Source organism: Rana temporaria, chromosome 2, assembly GCF_905171775.1.
Source record: "Rana temporaria chromosome 2, aRanTem1.1, whole genome shotgun sequence".
Lineage (NCBI taxonomy): Eukaryota > Metazoa > Chordata > Amphibia > Anura > Ranidae > Rana > Rana temporaria.
The window spans coordinates 61,550,107-61,566,055 of NC_053490.1; the positions used below are offsets into that span (position 1 = coordinate 61,550,107).

The 15,949-nt window shown below is 43.7% G+C and overlaps 1 protein-coding gene and 3 long non-coding RNA genes across 6 annotated transcripts in view; 3 read left to right on the top strand and 1 right to left on the bottom strand.

The window, feature by feature from the left end:
• ELMOD1 (ELMO domain containing 1) overlaps positions 1–15,949 on the bottom strand; it is a 228,966-nt gene that overhangs the window by 150,723 nt on the left and 62,294 nt on the right. The gene's annotated exons all lie outside the window — the stretch shown is intronic.
• LOC120929065 lies at positions 3,123–3,801 on the top strand. The gene is made up of 3 exons (XR_005747339.1): positions 3,123–3,336; positions 3,436–3,634; positions 3,772–3,801. It is a non-coding gene; the product is annotated as an uncharacterized LOC120929065 (long non-coding RNA).
• On the top strand, positions 8,679–9,836 carry LOC120929064. The gene is made up of 3 exons (XR_005747338.1): positions 8,679–9,371; positions 9,471–9,669; positions 9,807–9,836. It is a non-coding gene; the product is annotated as an uncharacterized LOC120929064 (long non-coding RNA).
• On the top strand, positions 14,324–15,865 carry LOC120929063. Its single transcript, XR_005747337.1, has 3 exons — positions 14,324–15,400; positions 15,500–15,698; positions 15,836–15,865. It is a non-coding gene; the product is annotated as an uncharacterized LOC120929063 (long non-coding RNA).

The following is a 15,949-nucleotide window of genomic DNA, read 5'->3' on the forward strand; positions in this document are numbered from 1 at the left end:
ATGCCAATGCAAGGCAGCTTTTTTCTCAAGAACCTTAGTCAGGTTAAAGAAAAGGGATGCCAGATCAGATGTAAGTTGTTCCTTACCTTGGTAGTTCTTTTCAATTTGGGTCATAAGTTCTTCCCATTGACCACCCTTAAGATCCCCCATGATGTAATGACACTGTCCTAATCGCCCCTCCTAACCAACAAAAAAAAAAAAAAAAAAAAAAAAAAAAAAAAAAAAAAAAACCAAAAAAGACCAAACAAACAAAGCAAACAAGGGGGGGGGGGGGGGGAAAAGGGGGGGAAAAAAAAAAAAAAAAGGGGGGGGAAAGAGTGGAAGGGGTTTTTTGGCGAGAAATGTTTTTAGACAAAGACAGTCATAATTTCTAGTCCTCGAAGGAGGAAACCCAAAAACATATATGAAGATGGGTAGTTTAAACAGGCTCTGGACCCTGCTCTCATGGAATTATCCAATAGAGTACAGGGAAATATAAACCAGAGTCTGAAAAAAAAAAGGGAAAATTATTACTTTTAGAAAAAAGTAGGATCCATGCCAAGATACATGAGCCTAGCGAGGTATGTGGGTGTATTATCCACCCTATAATTTATGAAAGGATTTGGCTCATGTATGGAGGCATGAGGTTGCCAACATCTCTATATCAATTGAAAAAGATGAATACCTCTAAATGAGGTGAGATTTTTCGGGCAACCAAAAAAATATAGTGACAACTAGGTCATAAAAATATATAAATTTTAATACATTAATTTACAGCATAAACATTTCATAATGACAACATTAATTAAAAGAAGGGGGGGGGGGAAGGAAAAAATTATTACTGCTGGAAGATCACCACACACCCCAGGACTAGGCTAAGGGTATAGGTGATCATTAATCCGACGCGTTTCAGATGTCTCAGTAATACATCTTTCTTCAGGGAATAGAAAGCAGCAAGAGTTTTTCCTAAAACAAAAGAAAAGTATATAATAACATACAGAGTATATACCTGTAACCAAAGATTTGTTCTTTGACATTTGCAACATGTAGAGAAAAGGGGGAGAGATGGAAAGCTCAATATGTAAAAGGAAAAAGGAACTCACCCCTTTCCAGACACAGAGCGCCTAGATCATCCCCATGGAGCTTGTGTGTAAGCCGCAATCAGGGCAACCAAACCAGATGGTGTACTTAATGTCCATAACGATCCCCCAATCCAGAGGACTCCATAACCATGGGGGGGTGGAGTGACATAAGTCTCCACAAAGGAGTCAGCAGTCATAGGACAAATAAAAAGTATAATGGCTGGGGAGAGATTTGGGTAAATATGTACAGGGAGGGTATTAGATTCTTCACTAAAAGGTGAGACCAAGAATAAAAACAAACTCCCTAGAATGTACTTACCACTCCCAATGCATCAGCTCAAAGGTGAACAGCCATTCCAGTCAAAGAAAGGAAAGCAAACTTGACCAGAAGACAAAATAACCTCCAGCTCCAACAGGTGAGGGGAGGAAAGTGAATGCTGACAGGGAAACCCCCCCTGACTACCCTTTATACTTACTTTGAGGATGATGGACCTCAGGTGTGGATGATCCATTCACTCCGGCGGTGTAACAGCTGTTCCTTGAATGGAATAATTGGTTGTAGGTGGAGCAGTAAATAGACATTTGGGGATCAGCTGAAGTGATTCCTATCCTCCAAATTCCCCATGTTTGACGTGCAAACAGCGCGCCCACTACTGACGTCAGCGTCAGGTGGCCGAGCTCTGATCAATCAGGGCACGACACCGTGGACATGCCGCCGGTGACGCGCCTCCTGCGCGTCACACAGCACATGACTCACGGCGTCTAGCGTGATCCCAGAATACCAAAGGGTCATGTGACGACCGCGCACCCAATCAGGTGCATGAGACGTCAGACGACCGAACGCGAACGCAACACACACAGTGGTGCCACCCACTGTACGCGTCACAGCGACGCGAACGAAATGCGCCCAACGACCAGACAGGGAGAAACAAGGAAGTGTCCGCACAGAAGGGGCGGAAATCACCACCCGCTCCAGAGATCCTAACAGTCCATAGATTTAGACAGCAGCAATAAAATTGCAGTTTCGGGGCATCATTAAACAGGGGACCCGGGGAAACAAGAGAATCCAAAAGCAAAAAACAAATACAGGGCAAAAATGGAACCATTGGAGGAACGTTTAGTGGAGTGAGGGTAAATTCCTGAGGATAGGGCAAAGATATTCACTGTGCCTAGATGTCTCAGAGCTGAAAGATAAGAAAATCTGACAGTTAAAAGGGAGATAGAGTCACCACTGCCGGGTATGGGAGAGCCTCTAGGGCATAAAATGCCCCTGGGGCGGGCACCAAGGTGCTACTCTCCCCCGGCAGTGGATGGAGGAGCCCTCTTGTGATTGGTTAAGATAAGACCATAACGGACATCAACAACATCCAGAAAGGGCCGGTGAAAAAGCGGTACTTGACACACATAGCTCCTGGTTGGGAAGCCACAGGGTGCACTGTCAACAAATCATCTATGGTTGATCACAGGTTTACAGTCAAAGATTTCATGTATAAATCCAAGAAGAAAACTTTTAGCTCATACATTTACAAAATTATAATCATACAATAATTTACAAATGATGATGCCCCGAAACTGCAATTTTATTGCTGCTGTCTAAATCTATGGACTGTTAGGATCTCTGGAGCGGGTGGTGATTTCCGCCCCTTCTGTGCGGACACTTCCTTGTTTCTCCCTGTCTGGTCGTTGGGCGCATTTCGTTCGCGTCGCTGTGACGCGTACAGTGGGTGGCACCACTGTGTGTGTTGCGTTCGCGTTCGGTCGTCTGACGTCTCATGCACCTGATTGGGTGCGCGGTCGTCACATGACCCTTTGGTATTCTGGGATCACGCTAGACGCCGTGAGTCATGTGCTGTGTGACGCGCAGGAGGCGCGTCACCGGCGGCATGTCCACGGTGTCGTGCCCTGATTGATCAGAGCTCGGCCACCTGACGCTGACGTCAGTAGTGGGCGCGCTGTTTGCACGTCAAACATGGGGAATTTGGAGGATAGGAATCACTTCAGCTGATCCCCAAATGTCTATTTACTGCTCCACCTACAACCAAATATTCCATTCAAGGAACAGCTGTTACACCGCCGGAGTGAATGGATCATCCACACCTGAGGTCCATCATCCTCAAAGTAAGTATAAAGGGTAGTCAGGGGGGGTTTCCCTGTCAGCATTCACTTTCCTCCCCTCACCTGTTGGAGCTGGAGGTTATTTTGTCTTCTGGTCAAGTTTGCTTTCCTTTCTTTGACTGGAATGGCTGTTCACCTTTGAGCTGATGCATTGGGAGTGGTAAGTACATTCTAGGGAGTTTGTTTTTATTCTTGGTCTCACCTTTTAGTGAAGAATCTAATACCCTCCCTGTACATATTTACCCAAATCTCTCCCCAGCCATTATACTTTTTATTTGTCCTATGACTGCTGACTCCTTTGTGGAGACTTATGTCACTCCACCCCCCCATGGTTATGGAGTCCTCTGGATTGGGGGATCGTTATGGACATTAAGTACACCATCTGGTTTGGTTGCCCTGATTGCGGCTTACACACAAGCTCCATGGGGATGATCTAGGCGCTCTGTGTCTGGAAAGGGGTGAGTTCCTTTTTCCTTTTACATATTGAGCTTTCCATCTCTCCCCCTTTTCTCTACATGTTGCAAATGTCAAAGAACAAATCTTTGGTTACAGGTATATACTCTGTATGTTATTATATACTTTTCTTTTGTTTTAGGAAAAACTCTTGCTGCTTTCTATTCCCTGAAGAAAGATGTATTACTGAGACATCTGAAACGCGTCGGATTAATGATCACCTATACCCTTAGCCTAGTCCTGGGGTGTGTGGTGATCTTCCAGCAGTAATAATTTTTTCCTTCCCCCCCCCCCTTCTTTTAATTAATGTTGTCATTATGAAATGTTTATGCTGTAAATTAATGTATTAAAATTTATATATTTTTATGACCTAGTTGTCACTATATTTTTTTGGTTGCCCGAAAAATCTCACCTCATTTAGAGGTATTCATCTTTTTCAATTGATATAGAGATGTTGGCAACCTCATGCCTCCATACATGAGCCAAATCCTTTCATAAATTATAGGGTGGATAATACACCCACATACCTCGCTAGGCTCATGTATCTTGGCATGGATCCTACTTTTTTCTAAAAGTAATAATTTTCCCTTTTTTTTTCAGACTCTGGTTTATATTTCCCTGTACTCTATTGGATAATTCCATGAGAGCAGGGTCCAGAGCCTGTTTAAACTACCCATCTTCATATATGTTTTTGGGTTTCCTCCTTCGAGGACTAGAAATTATGACTGTCTTTGTCTAAAAACATTTCTCGCCAAAAAACCCCTTCCACTCTTTCCCCCCCCCTTTTTTTTTTTTTTTTCCCCCCCTTTCCCCCCCCCCCCCTTGTTTGCTTTGTTTTTTTGGTCTTTTTTGGTCTTGTTTTTTTTTTTTTTTTTTTTTTTTTTTTTTTTTTTGTTGGTTAGGAGGGGCGATTAGGACAGTGTCATTACATCATGGGGGATCTTAAGGGTGGTCAATGGGAAGAACTTATGACCCAAATTGAAAAGAACTACCAAGGTAAGGAACAACTTACATCTGATCTGGCATCCCTTTTCTTTAACCTGACTAAGGTTCTTGAGAAAAAAGCTGCCTTGCATTGGCATATACAGTCCATGGAAAGATACATTAGTGAACATATTAATCCAATTGGATTACGTATTCAGATCTTTCCGATCCTGAATACAATTAGCAAGGAGCTCAAAAGTAATTGGGAGGCCAGACTAGATGAATGTTCAAAAAATCTAATGCAACTGCTACAAAACGAATATCGTCAGCAACTTCAAGTGCTGGACAATGAAATTGAAGCCCTCTACGTTAACCTGACTCCCCTAAAATCCTTAGAGGAATATGCTAATCTTGAACAAAAACTCAAGGAGCATTTGGAAACCTTTAGTAAATCGATTTTGATTAAAAAAGAAAAAAAGTACTGGAGAGACAAAAACGCATTCCGTGAAGGGAGAGCATATAAATGGGACAATATTAAAAGATTTAGAAACCAAAACCCCAAGAAAAATAGCAAACTAGATGGCATACATAAAGACTACTCCTCTGATACTCCATCAAACTCCTCCTCCTCCATGTCCTCCAACACGGGGCGTGTAGCATCAAAAAGGAAAGGGGCCTCCTTCAAACAAAACCTTGAGGGGGAAGTCAAGCAGGCCAACAAAAAGGCCGCAATAGTACCACAACTATCTCAGGTTACCAATAATCCTAGAAAAAAAACGACTCCATCGAGTGAAGTAGTTGATGGGGACACTAAGGATCAATCATCCGGTAGAAGCAGACTTTTCCCCAAAAAAGATAGTGGAACTATTCCCAAAACACAACGTACTGCATTGGATAATTTTTTGGACAAAAGGGGGATGCCAGCAGCATCCCCCAATTTAACAATAATGGACATACCCCCTACACTACCGAATCTAAATCAGGAGGAGGTTTGAACATCATCAATCTTTCCTCCCACAGCCTCACAGCTGTCGAGCATGAGGTCTTGTCATTGGGACTTTCTTTTTGTCCCAATACGGGTACGAACATATTTGATGCTGTCAAAGACATTCATTTGTTTGCCCGTAGGCTATTCTACAAAAGCCTATATGCAAAACACATTGATCCACTTAGAGAACTGGCCCCCAATCTTAAGGCAGCAGATTTCAAAGCCCTTAGGGATTTAAATCTCCTGCTTCAAGAAAATGAGACTTTGGATGGAGCTTGGGATGATGAGGACTTGGAGGAATTGGATAATGAGGATAACACCATAAATAAGGATCCAATGTCTAGATTTAAACGAAGATCAAATAAATTTCCTTTACTCAATCAAAATCCAGCCATTTCCCACTTCGTCAGAGAAACTGCCAAAGAGCTTGAAGCCATGAAAAAGGACAGTGTCCACTCAAATCTAAGTTCCGAACAACAACTAGCTTTGAAAACTCTTAGAAATCTTTCAGACATTACTATCAAAGCCTCTGACAAAGGGGGAAATGTGGTCTTGATGAACAACAATAATTATGAGCGAATGTGTCTCAAAATTTTAAATAATAAGGAATGCTATCTTAAAATTACGCCAGCTCAGGTTGATGGCTTCAATAAACAATTTTATGATCTCGTCGATGACTTCTTTCATCGAGGAGTCATAATTAAAGATTTATGGGACTTTATAAGGGTCCAACATCCCAGACAACCCACCTTCTATGCTCTCCCCAAGGTCCACAAAAACCTTGTGGACCCTCCAGGGAGACCGATAATATCGGGTAATGGCTCAATCTCTGAAGGTGTCAGTGAGGTCATTGACCAATATTTGAGACCACACGTTCTCAACTTACCATCTTACACTAAAGATACTATACATCTGCTACAAATGCTGGAAGATATGACGATACCGACGGACGCCTTTTTGGTCTCCGTCGACGTTGAGACCCTGTACAACAGCATTCCCCATTCATCTGGGTTGAGGGCTGTTGAACAGGCTCTCAAGCAGCAGCCAACCACTGATTTCAAGTTCAACGCCTTCATCCTTACTATGTTAGAATTTATTTTGTATCATAACACCTTTCTCTTCCAGGGCTCCCACTACCTCCAGGTACAGGGTGTGGCTATGGGAACGTGCTGTGCACCTTCCTATGCCAACCTGTACCTGGGGGAGTGGGAGCGGGATTTCCTCCTGGGAGAGAATGCGTCGATGTGCGCTGCCCACATTTTAATTTGGCAGCGTTACATCGACGATATTTTTATTATTTGGGATGGACCGCAAAGTGGCCTCGATGAACTTCTGAGACTTATGAACATCAATAAATTTAATTTGTTCTTCACCATGTCCCACGATCAATCAGAAATCAGTTTTTTGGACATTAAAATTAAAAAAGATCCCAATGGTAAAATTTACTCCACCCTTTTTAGGAAAGAGACCGCTGGGAATACCATATTACATGCGGGTAGCTTTCATCCCGAACCCCTCAAGAGGTCTATACCCTATAGCCAGTTTCTTAGAATTAAGAGAAACTGTTCGATGGAAGATGACTTCCACGAACAATGTAATGCACTCTCCCTTCGGCTATCCGCCAGGGGATACACCAAAACTTGTCTTCGGAAAGCGTTTAACAGAGTTAAAGCCTTAGACAGACGCAAGTTGATTTTTAAAACCAAATCCCAAAATGTTAGATCTGAAGAAAACAACTCAAGGATAATTTTGGGGTTCTCAAATGAGCATGCAAGAATTAGAAGAATAATAACGAAATTCTGGCCTATACTCACTGAGGACCCCATCCTCCAAAATCTACTCTTGGATAGACCTCAGCTCACGTTTAAACGTGCGGATTCACTGGGGAGCATTTTGGTTCGGAGCGAATACAAAGGCAACTCTACCAAGGACCCCTGCAAGACCCATGGGACCTTCCCATGTGGACATTGCGCGCAATGTGAGGTCATTGGCAGGAGGACCACACTGGCATTGCCCAATGGGGAGACTCTCTCGCTAAAACATTTTGCCAACTGTACCACACGGGGAGTAGTCTACCTCATGCAGTGCCAGTGTGGTTCCTTCTACGTTGGCAAGACCAAACAACCCCTTTATAAAAGAGTGGAAAAACACATGCATTCCATGAGAATTGGCAATTTATATTTACCCCTTGGGAGACACGTGGCCAAAGCACATGGGTACCATATGCCCAAAGTCAATTTTTCCGTTCTTGACAGAATACATATCCCTCTACGTGGGGGGGACTGGAACAAGGTACTCCTCCAGCGCGAGATGCGCTGGATCAGATGCCTTAAAGCTACAACCTTTCCAGGACTCAATGAGATGGAGAGCTTTAGGCCCTTCCTAGAGGGGTTCAGTTCGGGGAAAACGGACTAGCCCCCATATGCTACTGGGATATCATCCCACTGCCCCTTCCCCTTCCCCTGAACCGACTAACTGTTAAAATTTGTCCCCCCACCCCCCTTCTCTCCTCCCCCCCTCCCTATTCTAACCTTAATTGTACCTTGTGGTATACTGGGATCTTAGGTTGAGATCTGTAATAAGTAGGATTTATATTTGTAAATTATTGTATGATTATAATTTTGTAAATGTATGAGCTAAAAGTTTTCTTCTTGGATTTATACATGAAATCTTTGACTGTAAACCTGTGATCAACCATAGATGATTTGTTGACAGTGCACCCTGTGGCTTCCCAACCAGGAGCTATGTGTGTCAAGTACCGCTTTTTCACCGGCCCTTTCTGGATGTTGTTGATGTCCGTTATGGTCTTATCTTAACCAATCACAAGAGGGCTCCTCCATCCACTGCCGGGGGAGAGTAGCACCTTGGTGCCCGCCCCAGGGGCATTTTATGCCCTAGAGGCTCTCCCATACCCGGCAGTGGTGACTCTATCTCCCTTTTAACTGTCAGATTTTCTTATCTTTCAGCTCTGAGACATCTAGGCACAGTGAATATCTTTGCCCTATCCTCAGGAATTTACCCTCACTCCACTAAACGTTCCTCCAATGGTTCCATTTTTGCCCTGTATTTGTTTTTTGCTTTTGGATTCTCTTGTTTCCCCGGGTCCCCTGTTTAATGATGCCCGAAACTGCAATTTTATTGCTGCTGTCTAAATCTATGGACTGTTAGGATCTCTGGAGCGGGTGGTGATTTCCGCCCCTTCTGTGCGGACACTTCCTTGTTTCTCCCTGTCTGGTCGTTGGGCGCATTTCGTTCGCGTCGCTGTGACGCGTACAGTGGGTGGCACCACTGTGTGTGTTGCGTTCGCGTTCGGTCGTCTGACGTCTCATGCACCTGATTGGGTGCGCGGTCGTCACATGACCCTTTGGTATTCTGGGATCACGCTAGACGCCGTGAGTCATGTGCTGTGTGACGCGCAGGAGGCGCGTCACCGGCGGCATGTCCACGGTGTCGTGCCCTGATTGATCAGAGCTCGGCCACCTGACGCTGACGTCAGTAGTGGGCGCGCTGTTTGCACGTCAAACATGGGGAATTTGGAGGATAGGAATCACTTCAGCTGATCCCCAAATGTCTATTTACTGCTCCACCTACAACCAATTATTCCATTCAAGGAACAGCTGTTACACCGCCGGAGTGAATGGATCATCCACACCTGAGGTCCATCATCCTCAAAGTAAGTATAAAGGGTAGTCAGGGGGGGTTTCCCTGTCAGCATTCACTTTCCTCCCCTCACCTGTTGGAGCTGGAGGTTATTTTGTCTTCTGGTCAAGTTTGCTTTCCTTTCTTTGACTGGAATGGCTGTTCACCTTTGAGCTGATGCATTGGGAGTGGTAAGTACATTCTAGGGAGTTTGTTTTTATTCTTGGTCTCACCTTTTAGTGAAGAATCTAATACCCTCCCTGTACATATTTACCCAAATCTCTCCCCAGCCATTATACTTTTTATTTGTCCTATGACTGCTGACTCCTTTGTGGAGACTTATGTCACTCCACCCCCCCATGGTTATGGAGTCCTCTGGATTGGGGGATCGTTATGGACATTAAGTACACCATCTGGTTTGGTTGCCCTGATTGCGGCTTACACACAAGCTCCATGGGGATGATCTAGGCGCTCTGTGTCTGGAAAGGGGTGAGTTCCTTTTTCCTTTTACATATTGAGCTTTCCATCTCTCCCCCTTTTCTCTACATGTTGCAAATGTCAAAGAACAAATCTTTGGTTACAGGTATATACTCTGTATGTTATTATATACTTTTCTTTTGTTTTAGGAAAAACTCTTGCTGCTTTCTATTCCCTGAAGAAAGATGTATTACTGAGACATCTGAAACGCGTCGGATTAATGATCACCTATACCCTTAGCCTAGTCCTGGGGTGTGTGGTGATCTTCCAGCAGTAATAATTTTTTCCTTCCCCCCCCCCCTTCTTTTAATTAATGTTGTCATTATGAAATGTTTATGCTGTAAATTAATGTATTAAAATTTATATATTTTTATGACCTAGTTGTCACTATATTTTTTTGGTTGCCCGAAAAATCTCACCTCATTTAGAGGTATTCATCTTTTTCAATTGATATAGAGATGTTGGCAACCTCATGCCTCCATACATGAGCCAAATCCTTTCATAAATTATAGGGTGGATAATACACCCACATACCTCGCTAGGCTCATGTATCTTGGCATGGATCCTACTTTTTTCTAAAAGTAATAATTTTCCCTTTTTTTTTCAGACTCTGGTTTATATTTCCCTGTACTCTATTGGATAATTCCATGAGAGCAGGGTCCAGAGCCTGTTTAAACTACCCATCTTCATATATGTTTTTGGGTTTCCTCCTTCGAGGACTAGAAATTATGACTGTCTTTGTCTAAAAACATTTCTCGCCAAAAAACCCCTTCCCCTCTTTCCCCCCCCTTTTTTTTTTTTTTTTCCCCCCCTTTCCCCCCCCCCCCCCTTGTTTGCTTTGTTTGTTTGGTCTTTTTTGGTCTTGTTTTTTTTTTTTTTTTTTTTTTTTTTTTGTTGGTTAGGAGGGGCGATTAGGACAGTGTCATTACATCATGGGGGATCTTAAGGGTGGTCAATGGGAAGAACTTATGACCCAAATTGAAAAGAACTACCAAGGTAAGGAACAACTTACATCTGATCTGGCATCCCTTTTCTTTAACCTGACTAAGGTTCTTGAGAAAAAAGCTGCCTTGCATTGGCATATACAGTCCATGGAAAGATACATTAGTGAACATATTAATCCAATTGGATTACGTATTCAGATCTTTCCGATCCTGAATACAATTAGCAAGGAGCTCAAAAGTAATTGGGAGGCCAGACTAGATGAATGTTCAAAAAATCTAATGCAACTGCTACAAAACGAATATCGTCAGCAACTTCAAGTGCTGGACAATGAAATTGAAGCCCTCTACGTTAACCTGACTCCCCTAAAATCCTTAGAGGAATATGCTAATCTTGAACAAAAACTCAAGGAGCATTTGGAAACCTTTAGTAAATCGATTTTGATTAAAAAAGAAAAAAAGTACTGGAGAGACAAAAACGCATTCCGTGAAGGGAGAGCATATAAATGGGACAATATTAAAAGATTTAGAAACCAAAACCCCAAGAAAAATAGCAAACTAGATGGCATACATAAAGACTACTCCTCTGATACTCCATCAAACTCCTCCTCCTCCATGTCCTCCAACACGGGGCGTGTAGCATCAAAAAGGAAAGGGGCCTCCTTCAAACAAAACCTTGAGGGGGAAGTCAAGCAGGCCAACAAAAAGGCCGCAATAGTACCACAACTATCTCAGGTTACCAATAATCCTAGAAAAAAAACGACTCCATCGAGTGAAGTAGTTGATGGGGACACTAAGGATCAATCATCCGGTAGAAGCAGACTTTTCCCCAAAAAAGATAGTGGAACTATTCCCAAAACACAACGTACTGCATTGGATAATTTTTTGGACAAAAGGGGGATGCCAGCAGCATCCCCCAATTTAACAATAATGGACATACCCCCTACACTACCGAATCTAAATCAGGAGGAGGTTTGAACATCATCAATCTTTCCTCCCACAGCCTCACAGCTGTCGAGCATGAGGTCTTGTCATTGGGACTTTCTTTTTGTCCCAATACGGGTACGAACATATTTGATGCTGTCAAAGACATTCATTTGTTTGCCCGTAGGCTATTCTACAAAAGCCTATATGCAAAACACATTGATCCACTTAGAGAACTGGCCCCCAATCTTAAGGCAGCAGATTTCAAAGCCCTTAGGGATTTAAATCTCCTGCTTCAAGAAAATGAGACTTTGGATGGAGCTTGGGATGATGAGGACTTGGAGGAATTGGATAATGAGGATAACACCATAAATAAGGATCCAATGTCTAGATTTAAACGAAGATCAAATAAATTTCCTTTACTCAATCAAAATCCAGCCATTTCCCACTTCGTCAGAGAAACTGCCAAAGAGCTTGAAGCCATGAAAAAGGACAGTGTCCACTCAAATCTAAGTTCCGAACAACAACTAGCTTTGAAAACTCTTAGAAATCTTTCAGACATTACTATCAAAGCCTCTGACAAAGGGGGAAATGTGGTCTTGATGAACAACAATAATTATGAGCGAATGTGTCTCAAAATTTTAAATAATAAGGAATGCTATCTTAAAATTACGCCAGCTCAGGTTGATGGCTTCAATAAACAATTTTATGATCTCGTCGATGACTTCTTTCATCGAGGAGTCATAATTAAAGATTTATGGGACTTTATAAGGGTCCAACATCCCAGACAACCCACCTTCTATGCTCTCCCCAAGGTCCACAAAAACCTTGTGGACCCTCCAGGGAGACCGATAATATCGGGTAATGGCTCAATCTCTGAAGGTGTCAGTGAGGTCATTGACCAATATTTGAGACCACACGTTCTCAACTTACCATCTTACACTAAAGATACTATACATCTGCTACAAATGCTGGAAGATATGACGATACCGACGGACGCCTTTTTGGTCTCCGTCGACGTTGAGACCCTGTACAACAGCATTCCCCATTCATCTGGGTTGAGGGCTGTTGAACAGGCTCTCAAGCAGCAGCCAACCACTGATTTCAAGTTCAACGCCTTCATCCTTACTATGTTAGAATTTATTTTGTATCATAACACCTTTCTCTTCCAGGGCTCCCACTACCTCCAGGTACAGGGTGTGGCTATGGGAACGTGCTGTGCACCTTCCTATGCCAACCTGTACCTGGGGGAGTGGGAGCGGGATTTCCTCCTGGGAGAGAATGCGTCGATGTGCGCTGCCCACATTTTAATTTGGCAGCGTTACATCGACGATATTTTTATTATTTGGGATGGACCGCAAAGTGGCCTCGATGAACTTCTGAGACTTATGAACATCAATAAATTTAATTTGTTCTTCACCATGTCCCACGATCAATCAGAAATCAGTTTTTTGGACATTAAAATTAAAAAAGATCCCAATGGTAAAATTTACTCCACCCTTTTTAGGAAAGAGACCGCTGGGAATACCATATTACATGCGGGTAGCTTTCATCCCGAACCCCTCAAGAGGTCTATACCCTATAGCCAGTTTCTTAGAATTAAGAGAAACTGTTCGATGGAAGATGACTTCCACGAACAATGTAATGCACTCTCCCTTCGGCTATCCGCCAGGGGATACACCAAAACTTGTCTTCGGAAAGCGTTTAACAGAGTTAAAGCCTTAGACAGACGCAAGTTGATTTTTAAAACCAAATCCCAAAATGTTAGATCTGAAGAAAACAACTCAAGGATAATTTTGGGGTTCTCAAATGAGCATGCAAGAATTAGAAGAATAATAACGAAATTCTGGCCTATACTCACTGAGGACCCCATCCTCCAAAATCTACTCTTGGATAGACCTCAGCTCACGTTTAAACGTGCGGATTCACTGGGGAGCATTTTGGTTCGGAGCGAATACAAAGGCAACTCTACCAAGGACCCCTGCAAGACCCATGGGACCTTCCCATGTGGACATTGCGCGCAATGTGAGGTCATTGGCAGGAGGACCACACTGGCATTGCCCAATGGGGAGACTCTCTCGCTAAAACATTTTGCCAACTGTACCACACGGGGAGTAGTCTACCTCATGCAGTGCCAGTGTGGTTCCTTCTACGTTGGCAAGACCAAACAACCCCTTTATAAAAGAGTGGAAAAACACATGCATTCCATGAGAATTGGCAATTTATATTTACCCCTTGGGAGACACGTGGCCAAAGCACATGGGTACCATATGCCCAAAGTCAATTTTTCCGTTCTTGACAGAATACATATCCCTCTACGTGGGGGGGACTGGAACAAGGTACTCCTCCAGCGCGAGATGCGCTGGATCAGATGCCTTAAAGCTACAACCTTTCCAGGACTCAATGAGATGGAGAGCTTTAGGCCCTTCCTAGAGGGGTTCAGTTCGGGGAAAACGGACTAGCCCCCATATGCTACTGGGATATCATCCCACTGCCCCTTCCCCTTCCCCTGAACCGACTAACTGTTAAAATTTGTCCCCCCACCCCCCTTCTCTCCTCCCCCCCTCCCTATTCTAACCTTAATTGTACCTTGTGGTATACTGGGATCTTAGGTTGAGATCTGTAATAAGTAGGATTTATATTTGTAAATTATTGTATGATTATAATTTTGTAAATGTATGAGCTAAAAGTTTTCTTCTTGGATTTATACATGAAATCTTTGACTGTAAACCTGTGATCAACCATAGATGATTTGTTGACAGTGCACCCTGTGGCTTCCCAACCAGGAGCTATGTGTGTCAAGTACCGCTTTTTCACCGGCCCTTTCTGGATGTTGTTGATGTCCGTTATGGTCTTATCTTAACCAATCACAAGAGGGCTCCTCCATCCACTGCCGGGGGAGAGTAGCACCTTGGTGCCCGCCCCAGGGGCATTTTATGCCCTAGAGGCTCTCCCATACCCGGCAGTGGTGACTCTATCTCCCTTTTAACTGTCAGATTTTCTTATCTTTCAGCTCTGAGACATCTAGGCACAGTGAATATCTTTGCCCTATCCTCAGGAATTTACCCTCACTCCACTAAACGTTCCTCCAATGGTTCCATTTTTGCCCTGTATTTGTTTTTTGCTTTTGGATTCTCTTGTTTCCCCGGGTCCCCTGTTTAATGATGCCCCGAAACTGCAATTTTATTGCTGCTGTCTAAATCTATGGACTGTTAGGATCTCTGGAGCGGGTGGTGATTTCCGCCCCTTCTGTGCGGACACTTCCTTGTTTCTCCCTGTCTGGTCGTTGGGCGCATTTCGTTCGCGTCGCTGTGACGCGTACAGTGGGTGGCACCACTGTGTGTGTTGCGTTCGCGTTCGGTCGTCTGACGTCTCATGCACCTGATTGGGTGCGCGGTCGTCACATGACCCTTTGGTATTCTGGGATCACGCTAGACGCCGTGAGTCATGTGCTGTGTGACGCGCAGGAGGCGCGTCACCGGCGGCATGTCCACGGTGTCGTGCCCTGATTGATCAGAGCTCGGCCACCTGACGCTGACGTCAGTAGTGGGCGCGCTGTTTGCACGTCAAACATGGGGAATTTGGAGGATAGGAATCACTTCAGCTGATCCCCAAATGTCTATTTACTGCTCCACCTACAACCAATTATTCCATTCAAGGAACAGCTGTTACACCGCCGGAGTGAATGGATCATCCACACCTGAGGTCCATCATCCTCAAAGTAAGTATAAAGGGTAGTCAGGGGGGGTTTCCCTGTCAGCATTCACTTTCCTCCCCTCACCTGTTGGAGCTGGAGGTTATTTTGTCTTCTGGTCAAGTTTGCTTTCCTTTCTTTGACTGGAATGGCTGTTCACCTTTGAGCTGATGCATTGGGAGTGGTAAGTACATTCTAGGGAGTTTGTTTTTATTCTTGGTCTCACCTTTTAGTGAAGAATCTAATACCCTCCCTGTACATATTTACCCAAATCTCTCCCCAGCCATTATACTTTTTATTTGTCCTATGACTGCTGACTCCTTTGTGGAGACTTATGTCACTCCACCCCCCCATGGTTATGGAGTCCTCTGGATTGGGGGATCGTTATGGACATTAAGTACACCATCTGGTTTGGTTGCCCTGATTGCGGCTTACACACAAGCTCCATGGGGATGATCTAGGCGCTCTGTGTCTGGAAAGGGGTGAGTTCCTTTTTCCTTTTACATATTGAGCTTTCCATCTCTCCCCCTTTTCTCTACATGTTGCAAATGTCAAAGAACAAATCTTTGGTTACAGGTATATACTCTGTATGTTATTATATACTTTTCTTTTGTTTTAGGAAAAACTCTTGCTGCTTTCTATTCCCTGAAGAAAGATGTATTACTGAGACATCTGAAACGCGTCGGATTAATGATCACCTATACCCTTAGCCTAGTCCTGGGGTGTGTGGTGA